Raw genomic sequence first — 14,466 nt, forward strand, 5'->3', positions numbered from 1 at the left:
ATCCTAACAGGCCATAGGAGACATGTATATGTGTATTTGTGTTGGGGGGTGTAAAGGAGGTACTAGACCTTTTTCTTCTTCAAATTTGCTTTGAAATCAATAAAAATTTAAGTACCTACTATGTGCCAAGCACTGTGCTGTTAGTGCTTTCCCTTTTCCTCAACACCTCCCCTTCCCCATCATTACTTTTTCTTTATTCTACTTATTTTGCACAATCTTATTTGTATATATATATTTCCTCCCATAGAATGTAAATGCCTTGAGGGCAGAAATAGTGTTTATTTTTTGTTTTATTTTGTTGTTGTTTGTTTCATATCTCCATTGTCTAGCACAATGTGTGATACATAATATGCACTCAGTGAATTCTTGTTAAATTGAGTAAAATAAAATTGAATTCCAAGTCTCTACATGTTTTAGTCTTCTAAGCTTTGTTGTATTGTTATTGCTTTATTGAAACTCTGGAAACATGATATTGGCAAAAATAAATTCATGACTTGACAGCAACAAAAACCAGCTTAACTAGGTATACAAAGTTTTAAACAAAATGTTAAAAGATCTTACATTTTAAAAGATGAAGTTAGGAATAATTCTAGTGATCAATGATTACTAATATCACAATATTATAGGATTTTGAAATTAAGGAACTGGAGAAGGGAACAAACTTTTTTAAAGCACCTACCATGTATATTATACTAAGCTTAATCTCAAAGTTCATCCAACCTACTTCATGTTTGAATAAGCGTGATAAGTATACTCTGGCCCCTTCTCTCTGGACCAGCCTTCAGAGTTCCAGGCAAACCTGGTCTCTCTCTGTTATTGGCTAAAGCCCCCACTGGTTATGTTTCTTCTATTTTAGAAGTCAATAATTAGTACTAGTTCCAATGAAGCACTTTTTATTGATTAGTTTTAACAAAAAATTTTTACTCCACAGATATATATTAAAAAAAAATGTAAATTTCCACAGCCCCTCAAGGATATATTCTCACCATATGCCACAAGTGAAGAAGTCACCTAGACACAATCACAGCAATGAGACAGGTGAAGTTGTATTGGGCCCTTCTGAAGATTTGGTTTTCCTTTTGTAGAATTATAGGAGAGGCAAGTTGTCAAACTTCCTTCTTTTACTTTATTTGCTGGTTCTAGCTATGAAAGCAAAAAGAAAAAAAAAAAAATCCCTTCTCAACCACAAGGTTAATCACCCAAAACAATTATCAAAATGTTCATGGATGCTCCATATCCTTCAAGATCCTCCCTTAAAAAGCATCATGTTTGATGACATACTATCTCAGATTATCTGAGCAAGGTGATAAAAGACATGACCCAAACTCTTGTTATATAGGATTCTCTACTGGATCCTGTCACAGCTGTGCTTAAAGACTTTTGGCAAAAGAAAAACCCACTTTCTCCAGGGGTAACTCAATACATTTTTGGAAAGCTTTATTATTATTAGAAAATCTGTTCTAGATTCTTCTTATAAAAACCTGCTTCTCAACAATTTCATCAACCTTTACTTCTAGTTTTGCCCCCAGAGCCAAACAGAACAAGTATAATCCCTTATTGAAGTTGAACAGAAATTAGTTTAAGGCATAATGATCCTCTTTGAAAAAAATTATGTAGGTCAATTTCTTGAAATTAGAGTTTAGCAATGATTTAAACTGGAAGACTTTCAATTACCGAAAAGGTACTTCAGGAGGTAGGGCGATTTCTAAAAGTAACTGAATCGCAAACCTATGGGAAAAGTTTAAATTTTGAGTTAAGAAAAATTTCAAAAAACTTTCTTTCCTCTGCCAGTCCTCATCCATTAACACACATTTTAACATTTCAATTGTCTTTCCCTGGAAAAAAGAAGGGGATGAGTGAAATATTCATTTTCTATGCAGTGATGACACAAGTGAGGTCACTGTGACAAGCAAGAAAGGAGTTTTCAACCCACTCTCCCTCATAAATCAAAAGGAGAAAAACCAAATCTGAGTCATTTCTAAGACCATCTTATGAACTCTGAGTCGCAATTTGGAGTAGCACAGGAATCTTGGGGCAGTCCCAGAATTACCATAATCTCCTGTGATTTGTTGGGGAGTTTTAATTAAATTTTTTCCAGTCAACAAAAATTCACCTTTTCTTCTTCCCCTCATCTCCCTATACTCTCACATTGAGAAATGCAGAAAAACAAAACTCCTATTACAAAAACTTATCGATGAACAAAAATTCCTTTATTGCCATATTTTTTTAAAAGTGTGTCTCAATCTCTACTGAGTCTATAATCTCTCTAATTAGATCAGCACGTTGAATCTTCTGGAATCATTGTTGATCATTGTGTTTGATCAAAGTTCCTAAGTCTGAAAGATTTTGACTTTACATATTGTTGCTTAAGGTATAAATTGTTTTCCTGGCTCTGTTATTTACTCTGAATAAATTCAAATAAGTCTTTCCAGGTTCTGTGAAAACATCTCCATCAATTCTAATAAAGCAATAGTCTTCTATCACATTAATATAACATAACTTATTCAGCCATTCCTTAATTAGTAGGTACTCATTTAATGTCCAATTCTTTGTCACAACAAAAATATTGCTATAAATATTTTTAATATATGTTTTTTTCCCTATTTTTTTGATTTCTCTAGGCCAGTGGTTTCAAACTCAAATACAAATAAATCCTTGCTGGACCTAATACTGAATTAGAAAACAACAAAATAACATCACTTATATTGCATTGTATTTTTTGTTTATTTTTTTAAACAGTTCCCAATTCTGTTTTTTATTAAATTCTTGCAGCAGACATTCTTGTGGGCTGTGAATCCTAAATCTTGCTTTAGTAGCCATATCATTAGGCAAAAAGTATTTATAAATCATATAATAAAACATTACTATATTACTATATTCTCTTTTTTGTTTGTTTTCTACCCCCTCCACTGGATATTATACTTCCAATCAAAAAGACAATAATATGAGAAAGTAATTCCAGCTTCTAAGTAGAAGATAAAGCTGCATCATTGATTAAAAAGTAGCAGTTTCCTCAGAGGACCTGGAATCTAGCATATACAAGATGGCATAAAGAGTCTGGTACAATTAAATACAGCAATGGCTTGTAAAACCCTCTAGAGTTAAAATTCCTTGCCAATTAGACAATGTTATATTCAGGCAAGTTGAAAGTCTTAAGAAAAACAACTATCAGGACATTACCACATTCTTCTGCCAATGATTCAGCATGTATCACATTGAGGGATAGGCAAATGACTCAAGGAAAGGTATGCAATCCATTGTAAAATTGAGACATACTTTTATTTATTTATTTATTTTTTTCTGACTTTGAATAGGCTGTTGTGCTAATTTTCATGGGCACCTATACTTACTGAACATGGCTGACAACCTTTCTGCTAACTTTTTAATAGTGTTTTTATAGTTGTGATAAGGACTGAGGAAGAGGAAAGAAAAGTGAGAAATAATCTTGGGATATGAGATACACTGGGAACTTCAGGCCTTTGAGTGTTGCCATTCAGAGATCTTCATATATTATGAGGGCACTGGGTTCTTAAGAGAAGTATAAAAAGGGAAATAGGAAGGGAAAGAAAACTTGGCAGTTTTGCCTAAAGCACACATCATGGTGACTTTTTCCTTCCTACTACTCATCAAAGTCAAGTGAAAATTTGTAATATTCTTTTTAAAATATAATATTCTCTGTTGAGGTTTTCTTGGGGTCTCTAGAGGCAGCCTTCATTTCAATTCAGTAATCACCATAGGAGTAACCAGGGGTTAAAGTCCAAATCCTTTATTGTCTCTTTCCAAGTCTTGTCTCCTTTCCTGGGGCCCGGTTAGCTTTCTTAGAGGCCTAACTCTCTCCTTGCTCCTGCTGCCAGTCCTTTGTCTTCTCTGCTTCTGACAGCTTCTTGAGCTCCTCCTGAATGTGTCTTGGTTTCCATAGGGGAGGCAGGAGGATTGCCACCATGGTCTCTGTCTTCTAATTCTGATTCTGGCTGAGTTTGTCTGAATTTATATGTTCTTTTATATGGTCTCTTATCAAAGGTGTGAATCTTGTAGAACTATAGTAAGTACTAAGTACAAGTAATTAAGCACCAAGCTAAATAACCATTGTCTCTATCAATTCCACTGACTTAGAACCTTGTTTCAAGTTCTGGCCCATAACATCTCCTGCTTTCTTTTGATTTAGAACATAGGTGGTCATGACCTCCCTGACTTCTCAAGGAGATAAGAACCCCAAAAAAGGAGGTGATCGTGCCTTCCCTGAATGCTCAAAAAAGGGATGAAAACACCATAACACCCTCCCTAACATCTCAGAAAGGATGATGAAAACACCAAAGGAAATGGGAAATCAAATCAGATTAGCGGGTTTCTGAAGGGTTTCACTCTTAAAACAGATATACATAAATCCATCAATATGGGAAGTATTGCACATAATTACATAAATTACATAAGCACATAGTAACATAACACAGGTTAGTAGTGATGTAACAAATGACATGAATCAACACCAGGAATTATAGATGTCCATAAGTCCTAGAAATAGTCCAAAGGAAATCCACTATCCATTACTTCATGTGCCAGGAATCCAATAATTCCTGTAAGTTTTGAAGTCCTGCAATAGTCTCATCTTGTGTTAGGAAATCCAATGATTCCTGCAGATTTTGTTCTTAGGTCTTCTCCTTTGTGTCAAGGTTTTTCTCTTTTTCTGTTTCTCTCCAGTGCTTGTTGCCACCCATCTGATTCTTTCTCCATCTGTAAAGATACAAGCAAACTCTTTCTCCCAAGCAATTAATCTATCTAGTCCCTTCTATTTTACCATTTTTCTAGATCTCTCCTCATCACCTGGTGTTAGGGTTTATTTTACTCTCCCTAACTAATGCTAATTGGTCCTTATTCCTAGGCCTATCAGAGAAAAACTGGCAAATATAAGATCATCAATCTCACCTCTATTTTGAGGTCCTCAGAATCCTCTGGCTATTATCTCATAGAAAGTAGTTTGAGCATAACAGAGCACCCAAGAGTTTAATTGAGCAGCAACCTTAAACTTTATTCCCATAAATCACATCTACTCCATGACCTCCTGCACATACTTTGGTAGTGACCTCCCAGTCCAGTCTCCAGGTGATAAGAGGGGGAAAAAGGAAGAGAAAAAAGAAGGAGCTCTTCTTGTCCCGAACTTAAATAGGGTCAATGAGGTCACAGAAACAAGCCAATCAACAATGAAGTTTACATCCCGAACTTGACCAAGACTTCAGAGTGAGATCTAGGTTCCCACCATGGGTGGAGGTCCCACCCACGAAGGAAGTCCCTAAGTACTCAACTCTCAAGCACATCCGGGGATCCTAAAGACCATTGGTCCACTTACATCTCAATTGTGCTTGCTTGACCTTTCTTTGGACCCTTACAACCTGGTAATTACATTGGAGCTGCTCACTCTGGACACTGTCCTTCTGTTGGGTTAAAAATACCTATATTCCCCCCAATTGTAATCCCTTTCTTCCATCTGATAGCTTTTTTTTTGATTGATCACATCAGAGTCCTGAACTTCTAAAGGTGTAACCTTGGCTGCCATCATGCCCCACCTGTCTTTTGTATGATATCTTGGAGCTGGGCCCTGCCTCTCATTTCCCAGGATCAATCTACATTCTGAAGCCCAGTGGAAGCCCTTGTGGCATTTTGGACATAAGGTTTTAGGTCTTCTCTCACCCTTTCTTTTCTATTTGTGTACCTATACTGGGCTCTCAGATGTCCTATTTTTCCACACTGAAAACATCGACGAGTTTCTCTAGAAGTCCTTTGCCAGAAGGGATCCTGTCTTTCCATGTTCATCATAATTTACAAAAATTACTTTTCTTAACAAATTTGATAAGTTTTACAATTACTTATATAAAACTTTATCTCTGTATCAAAAGGTTTGGAAAGGGGGGTACAGTAGGATAAAAGACTCATATTGGTTTCAATTTTCTCTCAATTCAAGATCTAGGTATAAAATTCATTTTATGAATGTCCAAGGACAATAAATGTCCAAGATAAATTTTCATGCACAATATTAAATAATAAAATAGTCATATGTGACAAAATAATAAATGTATTGTTTTTATAATATGTACATTTTGTTCTTTTTTTCTGAGGCTGGGGCTAAGTGACTTGACCAGGGTCATACAGCTAGGAAGTGTTAAGTGTCTGAGGTCAGATTTGAACCCAGATCCTCCTGACTTCAGAGCTGGTGGTCCTCTATCCATGTGCCACCCTATCTGCCCCCTATTTTCTTTTTTTTTATCCTTAAATTTATTTTCCTTTTCTAGGTTTCACTCTACTGAATTCCTATAGCTCATAATGTTTTAGATATGATTTTAGGTTCTTAAAGACAAAGACAATGAGAGGGGAATGTATCAGACAGATGCTGAAAAACTATGGATCCACTGAGTTCTGCCTCTTCACTTTTCACCTAAGATCAAGGACTTGGTACCAAGATCCTACAGTGAGCTAGTCTGGACACTACATTTGGCATTCAATGTGGGGCCCTGGAAAGCAGGGCATATAGCAGCTCAACTGACATGATCAACAAGTTCAGGAAGGAGTCCCCATGACCCACACAGGATAAGTATAAAGATAGGCTAGCAGATTTTGGTAAGGACTGATTTAGCCATTTTTGTTTTCAGCTGAAATGGTACAAATACTAACAAAAGAGCCTCCTTCCCAAGGGAAGTATCAGGAATGCTAAGTTAAGTTAATAGAGAAGCAAGATGTGTTAGTAACTCAGAAGCAGATCGCCAAGTTCTCAAATATTGTGGAGAGTACATCTCCATGGCTCTCTGGGGAAGAGATGTTGGAGTCAGAGATGTGGAAGGTAGTGGAAGAACAATTGATTCAATCCTCAAGGATACATTCCTTTTGTACAATGTAATAAAATATAATAAAATTGGCTTTAAGAAATCCCACATGTAAGAATATAGTCAAATAGTGAGTTCTTATCCCAAAAGCTGGAGTCTTTGGGTTTGTGAAACACTAGATTATTACCATTAACTTTTTTTGTCTTGTAAACCTAACCTACTCCACTGATTGACTACTCTATTTCTTAGCCAGTACCAAATGGTTTTGATGACCACTGCTTCATAATATAGTTTTAGCTCTGGCACAGCTAGGCCATCTTCATTGGCATTTTTTTTTTCATTAATTCCCTTGAAATTCTTGATCTTTTGTTCTTCCAGTGAACTTTATTATTATTTTTTCTAGCTCTGTAAAATAATTTCTTGGGAGTTTGTTATGGCACTGAATAAGTCGATTAATTTAGGTAGTATTGCCATTTTTATTATATTATCTCAGCCTAACCATGAGCACTTGATATTTTTCCAGATCTGACTTTATTTGTGTGGAAAGTGTTTTATAATTGTGTGCATAGTTCCTTACTTTGCCTTGCAAGTAGACTCCCAAATATTTATTTACGTTATTTTAAATGGAATTTCTCTTTGTATCTCTTGCTGTTGGACTTTGTTCGTAATATAAAAATGCTAATGATTTATGGAGATTTATTTTGTATCCTGCAACTTTCAATATAGCATTTCTTTTTTTTCCTTTTCTTTAAATTAATTTTTATAATTATAACATTTTCTTTGATAGTACATATGTATAGGTAGTTTTTTTTGTTTTTTTTTTTTTACAACATTATCCCTTGTACTCCCTTCTGTTCCGAGTTTTTCCCTTCTTTCCCTCCACCCCCTCCTCTAGATGGCAGGCATTCCCATAAATATTAAATATCTTATAGTATATCTTAGGTACAATATATATGTGCAGAACCGAATTTTGTTGTTGTTGTTGCAAAGGAAGGATTGTATTCGCAAGGTAAAAATAATCTGGGAAGAGAAACAAAACAAAACAAAACAAAACAAAAAACCAATGCTCTCAGTTTACACGCATTTCCCAGTGTCCCTTTTCTGGGTGTAGCTGATTCTGTCCATCATTGGTCAATTGGAATTGGATTAGCTCTTCTCTATGTTGAAGATATCCACTTCCATCAGAATATATCCTCATACAGTATCATTGTTGAAGTGTATAATGATCCCCTAGTTCTACTCGTTTCACTCAGCATCAGTTGATATAAGTCTCTCCAAGCCTCTCTGTATTCCTCCAGTTAGTCATTTCTTACCAAACAATAATATTCCATAACATTCATATACCATAATTTACCCAACCATTCTCCAATTGATGGGCATCCATTCATTTTCCAGTTTCTAGCCACTACAAAAAGGGCTGCCACAAACATTTTGGCACATACAGGACCCTTTCCCTTCTTTAGTATTTCCTTGGGATATAAGCCCAGTAGTAGCACTGCTGGGTCAAAGGATATGCATATTTTGATAACTTTTTGGGCATAATTCCAGATTGCTCTCCAAAATGGTTGGATTCTTTCACAACTCCACCAACAATGCGTCAGTGTCCCACTTTTCCCACAGCCCCTCCAACATTCATCGTTATTAGTTCCTGTCATCTTAGCCAATCTGACAGGTGTGTAGTGGTATCTCAGAGTTGTCTTAATTTGCATTTCTCTGATCAATAGTGATTTGGAACACTCTTTCATATGAGTGGAAATAGTTTCAATTTCATCATCTGAAAATTGTCTGTCCATATCCTTTGACCATTTATCAATTGGAGAATGGCTTGATTTCTTATAAATTAAAGTCAATTCTCTGTATATTTTGGGGATGAGGCCTTTATCAGAACCTTTAACTGTAAAAATGCTTTCCCAATTTGTTACTTCCCTTCTAATCTTGTTTGCACTAGTTTTGTTTGTGAAGAAACTTTTTAATTTGGCATAATCAAAATTTTCTATTTTGTGATTAATAATGGTCTCTAGTTCTTCCTTGGACACAAACTCCTTCCTCCTCCACAAGTCTGAGAGGTAAACCATCCCATGTTCCTCCAATTTATTTATGATTTTGTTCTTTATACCTAAATCTTGGACCCATTTTGATCTTATCTTAGTATGTGGGGTTAAATGTGGGTCCATGCCTAGTTTCTGCCATACTAATTTCCAATTTTCCCAGCAGTTTTTGTCAAATAATGAATTCTTATCCCAAGATTTGGGATTTTTGGGTTTATCAAACACTAGATTGCTATTTTTATTCACTATCTTGCCCTGTGAACCTAACCTATGCCACTGATCAACTAGTCTATTTCTTAGCCAATACCAAATGGTTTTGGTGACTGTTGCTTTATAATACAGTTCTAGATCAAGTACAGCTAGACCAACTTCATTTAATTTTTTTTTTCATTACTTCCCTTGAAATTCTCAACCTTTAGTTCTTCCATATGAATTTAGTTGTTATTTTTTCGAGGTCATTAAAATAGTTTCTTGGGAGTCTGATTGGTATAGCACTAAATAGATTAGTTTAGGGAGTATTGTCATCTTAATTATATTTGCTCGGCCTATCCAAGAGCACTGAATGTCTTTCCAATTATTTAAATCTGACTTTATTTTTGTGGCAAGTGTTTCGTAATTTTGCTCATATAATTCCTGACTCTCCTTTGGTAGATATGTTCCCAAATATTTTATACTATTGACCATTATTTTGAATGGAATTTTTCTTTGTATCTCTTGCTGTTGGTAATGTATAAAAATGCTGAGGATTTATGTGGATTTATTTTGTATTCTGCAACTTTGCTAAAACTCTGAATTATTTCTAATAGCTTTTTAGCAGAGTCTTTGGGGTTCTCTAAGTATGCAAAGAGTGATAATTTGATTTCCTTTTTTCCTACTCTAATTCCTTGAATCTCTTTCTTGGCTCTTATTGCTGAGGCTAGAGTTTCTAGTACTATATTGAATAGTAATGGTGATAGTGGGCAACCTTGTTTCACTCCTGATCTTACTGGGAAAGGTTCCAGTTTATCGCCATTACATATGATGTTTACTGAAGGTTTTAAATATATGCTCGTTATTATTTTAAGCAATAGTCCATTTATTCCTATACTCTCAAGTGAATATAGCATTTCTTGCTAAGTTATAGAGGCATTTCAGTCTCTGTAAATGGAAGTAGTATTCAAACAAAAAAATTATAAATCAAATTTTCTCATGGTGGAGTATGCTCAGGTTTTCAGGACAGGTGATTTTTTGTTGTGGTGGTGGTTGTGTTTGTTTTTTATTATTACTAAATCAAATAAAGGCATAACTCTTCTTCAGGCATTTTGACAAATACATACACAGCCACATTAAAAAAAAAGAAAAGAAAACAGACCTAGAACAACCACCACCAAGATTTTATTATTAATAACCAAAAAGTATGAAATAGTGAGAAACAATGCAAAGTTACAGAAGTCTTAACGTTTGCAAGAAATCACAAAACTTCAGAAATGGAAAGGTACTTATCTATCACATAGTCTAGTCCTTACCTGAATAGGAATGCCTTCTAAAATATCTTTGCTAAGAGATCATTCAGCATTTTCTTGAAGACCCTTTAATAAAAGGGAACCAATTATCTCCTAAGATAGCCAACTCGACTTTTGAATAGCACTGTTACTCAGTACTCAAATCAATCTGTGATCTTTCTGATTCCACAATTTCCTCAAGTGACACAGATCAAAGGCTATCAATAATTACCTATATTGTGGTATTCTCAATCACAACATCCCAAAAATTCTTCACAAGTTATTTCCACATAATGTCCTATAGGTCTTGTAGACTTTCTTCTGACATTGTAAGGGTACAAATAAAGCTTTCTAGCCATCCCTTGCTCTCATCACATGATTCATATAATTCTCATACCATCAGTTTATCTTAGTCTATCATGCAATTCCTTGATGATATTCTTCCTATACTGTGGAGAGCATTATTGGCTATATATCCTATTCATATCCACAATGGGCCATCTCATTGCCTTCCCTATAATACTCATCTTTATTTCTTTAAAAGCATAATGTTCTATGTGCTAGTAAACAGCAAAACTAGTAAAATGTTTGTATTGAAAAGATGATTCTTTGGTCTTTTGATAAACTTGGGATTAGTAAAATTGCTTTTTGCAAATTAAAGTCCCTTGATTTTTTTTTTTTTTTGGGGGGGAGTGTTGCTGAGGGGCTTGGGATTAAGTGATTTGCCCAGTGTCACACAGCTAGGAAATATTAAGTGTCTGAAGCTGAATTTGAACTCAGGTCCCTCTGACTTCAGGGCCAGCACTCTATCCACTGTACCAATTAGCTGCCCCTTGTCCCTTGATTTTAAATATAGATCTCATCCATTTTCTATTTGCATACTGTAATATTCCAGACAAGCCTTAGAGAATAGGACAGGTGATTTTGAGAGACAAGCCAATATTGCTTCATTTTGGAAAGACCACATTAAAGCTTTTTTCATATTTATTTCTTATTGAGTAGTCTTGTGTAATTTGAGTTGGTAAACGTATTGGTGTGTCATTTGTGACCTTGTTGTTTAAAGGATTCTCTTTGATCTAGAAGTTCTACATTTTTGGATGATGAAAGGGAGCTTCACTTAATCAAGATTATTCATTAAGCCATCTTATTGGAGGTTCAATATCAATTTACTACTCCCTTTATTTTTTTTTCCATTTCTATCTGATCTCCTTTATTACGAATCAATTATTCAATTAATAGTATTTATTAAGTGCCTGCTATGGTACTGAGAATACAAATACAAAATTCAACTCTTATTTCCTTTAAGAGGATTTTTCTGATGTCTCTCATTGTTAGTATTATGCTACCTTTCTTTGTACCAAATCTTACTATACACATTTACTTATCTATAAGCATGCTGCCTTCTCCTAGTAGAATGTAAGCTCTTTGAAAGCAAGGGTTGTTACATTAGTTTAATCCATAATGTGGATTAAATTAAAATTGCTTACTCTCTATTATCAGTACTATAAACAAGGGGGGGAAGGGGGAACAGAACACTGTTATAATTCTTCATACCATATCAGCAGTTCTCCTTCTCCTTGCCTTGATGTCATCCAAATATCAAAAATTAAACTTGACTATTTTCAAAACATTCAAAATATTCAAAACACCATTGCTGAAGAGTCAGCAGTTTGTTTAGGATTTTTTTTTTTTCAAATCACATACAGAAAAAATCACTAATTAATTCTAATATTGGGGAATTAGTTTGAATTAGTGACAAATTTGAATTACAAGCTGGCTAAGAATAATATTATTTAATTACTTTGACAATTCTACAATAACAAAGTGTTGCCAAGAGTTCTTACATTAATATAACTAATTTGCACTTGCCATATTGATTATATAAGGATATGCGTTGTTCAAGTTTCAGGTCAATTTGTTCTCTTCTGTAGTCTAAGCATTCTTTCCTAAACTGTGGTTTACACAAATTGCTTTGAATATTAATCCCCTCTTCAAAATGATAGAAAAACAAATTTCAAACTTGTTCAAAGTGAATTACATAAAATCAAATTAATGAGGTTGGAATTAATGTTTTTGTAGTCTAATTGTAAAACTATATATGTAAATTCTATGTAGCTATTTGAATAAAATTCATATAAATACACTTATATTTTGATATTTCAGTAAGCTCTATGATCTCAGTTGAAGTGAAAACTCTACTCTCCCCATCCATCTAATGGTGTAAAATTTATTCATAAATTATCTTGCAGGATTCATCCATGAAACAGTGACATTGTACAATACATTCCTGGTTCTGCTTGTTTTGCTCAGCATCAATTCATGGCCTTTCTAAAATCAGCTTGTTCATCATTTTTTTAATAGAACAATAAAATTCCATTACTTTCATATACCATAACTTATTCAGCCATTCCCCAATTTATGGGCATCTATTCATATTCCAATTCTTTGCCACCACAAAAAGAGCTGCTAATATATATATATATATATATATATATATATATATATTATATTACATATTATATATTATATATATATGTGTATATAATACATATATAGATTTTTTAATTTATTTTTATTTATTTATTTTTTTGGTACAGAGGCAAGAGGGGATAAGTGACTTTCCCAGGATCACACAGCTAGGAAGTGTTAAGTGTCTGAGAACAGATTTGAACTCAGGTCCTCCTGACTTCAGGGCTGGTGCTCTATCTACTGCACCATCCAGCTGCCCCATTGCTGCAAATACTTTTGCACATATGTATCCTTTTCCCTCCCTCATGGTTTCCTTGGGACACAGATCCATTAGTGGTACTGCTGGACTCTATGAATCTATATAGGTATCTGTTGTATTATCTATTTCCCATCATCAACAGCTTATTTAAATAGGTTAGGTTGGATTTTTCTTAATTGTGCAACATGTAATCTCAGTATTATTCTTTCTTTGCTATGATTATTCAATTTATATTAACAATCATTTATTAACTGTCCACTATGTGTTAAATATTACCGATTGTTATGTTTCAAAAATGATCCCCACATCAATAAACATTCATTTCCTATCTGTCAAAATATAACAGATTTTACTTTTTATGCTTTTATTTGATGTTCACCATTACTACCACTTTGAAAATCTCATGTTTTTAAAATATATATTCATTATTTGTGGGTTTGAGGCTTCTGTGTAACTCTAACCTCTTCATTTCTTTTTCTTGAACCATTTAAAATTATTTTATAATTTTCCCCTACATACATGTAAAAACAAATTTTAACATACTTAAAATTTTTTGAGTTTCAAATCCTTTCCCTCTATTATCTCTGACATGACAAACAATATAATCATAGATTATACATATCCAGTAATGCAAAACATATTTCCATATTAATCATGTTTGGAAACACAATTCCAAAATATATCCACAAGAAAAATAAAGTGAAAAAAGTATATTTCAAAATTAAAGCCAACCAAGAAACTGGAAACTGAGTGGATACCCATCAGTTGGAGAATGGCTGAATAAGTTATGATCTGTGAATGTTATGGAATATTATTGTTCTATAAGAAATGACCAGCAGGATGATTTCAGAAAGGCCTGGAGGAATTTACATGAACTGATGCTACGTGAAATGAGCAGAACCAAGAGATCATTGTACGTGACATCAATATTATATCACAATCCATTCTGATGAACATGATTCTTTCCAACAGTGAGATGATTAATGCTATTTCCAATGATCTTGTGATGAAGAGAGCCATCCACATCCAGAGAGAGGACTGTAGGAGCTGAATGTGGATCACAACTTAACATTCTCATTCTTTTTGTTGTTTTTGCTTGCAGATTGTTTTCTTACTCATTTTCATTCTTTTTTTAAATCTGATTTCTCTTGTGCAGCAAGAGAATTGTATAAATATGTTTATACACATTGGATTTAACATATATATTTTAACATGTTTAACTTATATTGAAATCCTTGTCATCTAGGGGAAGAGGTGGGGAGGAGGAGAAAATCTGAAACATAAGGCTACACAAGGGTCAATGTTGTCAAATTATCCATGCATATGTTTTGAAAATAAAAAACTTTCTAAAAAAATAAAATTAAAAAAAGAGAAATAAAAGAATTAGGAAAAAATCA

Source organism: Sminthopsis crassicaudata, chromosome 4, assembly GCF_048593235.1.
Source record: "Sminthopsis crassicaudata isolate SCR6 chromosome 4, ASM4859323v1, whole genome shotgun sequence".
Taxonomy (NCBI): Eukaryota; Metazoa; Chordata; class Mammalia; order Dasyuromorphia; family Dasyuridae; genus Sminthopsis; species Sminthopsis crassicaudata.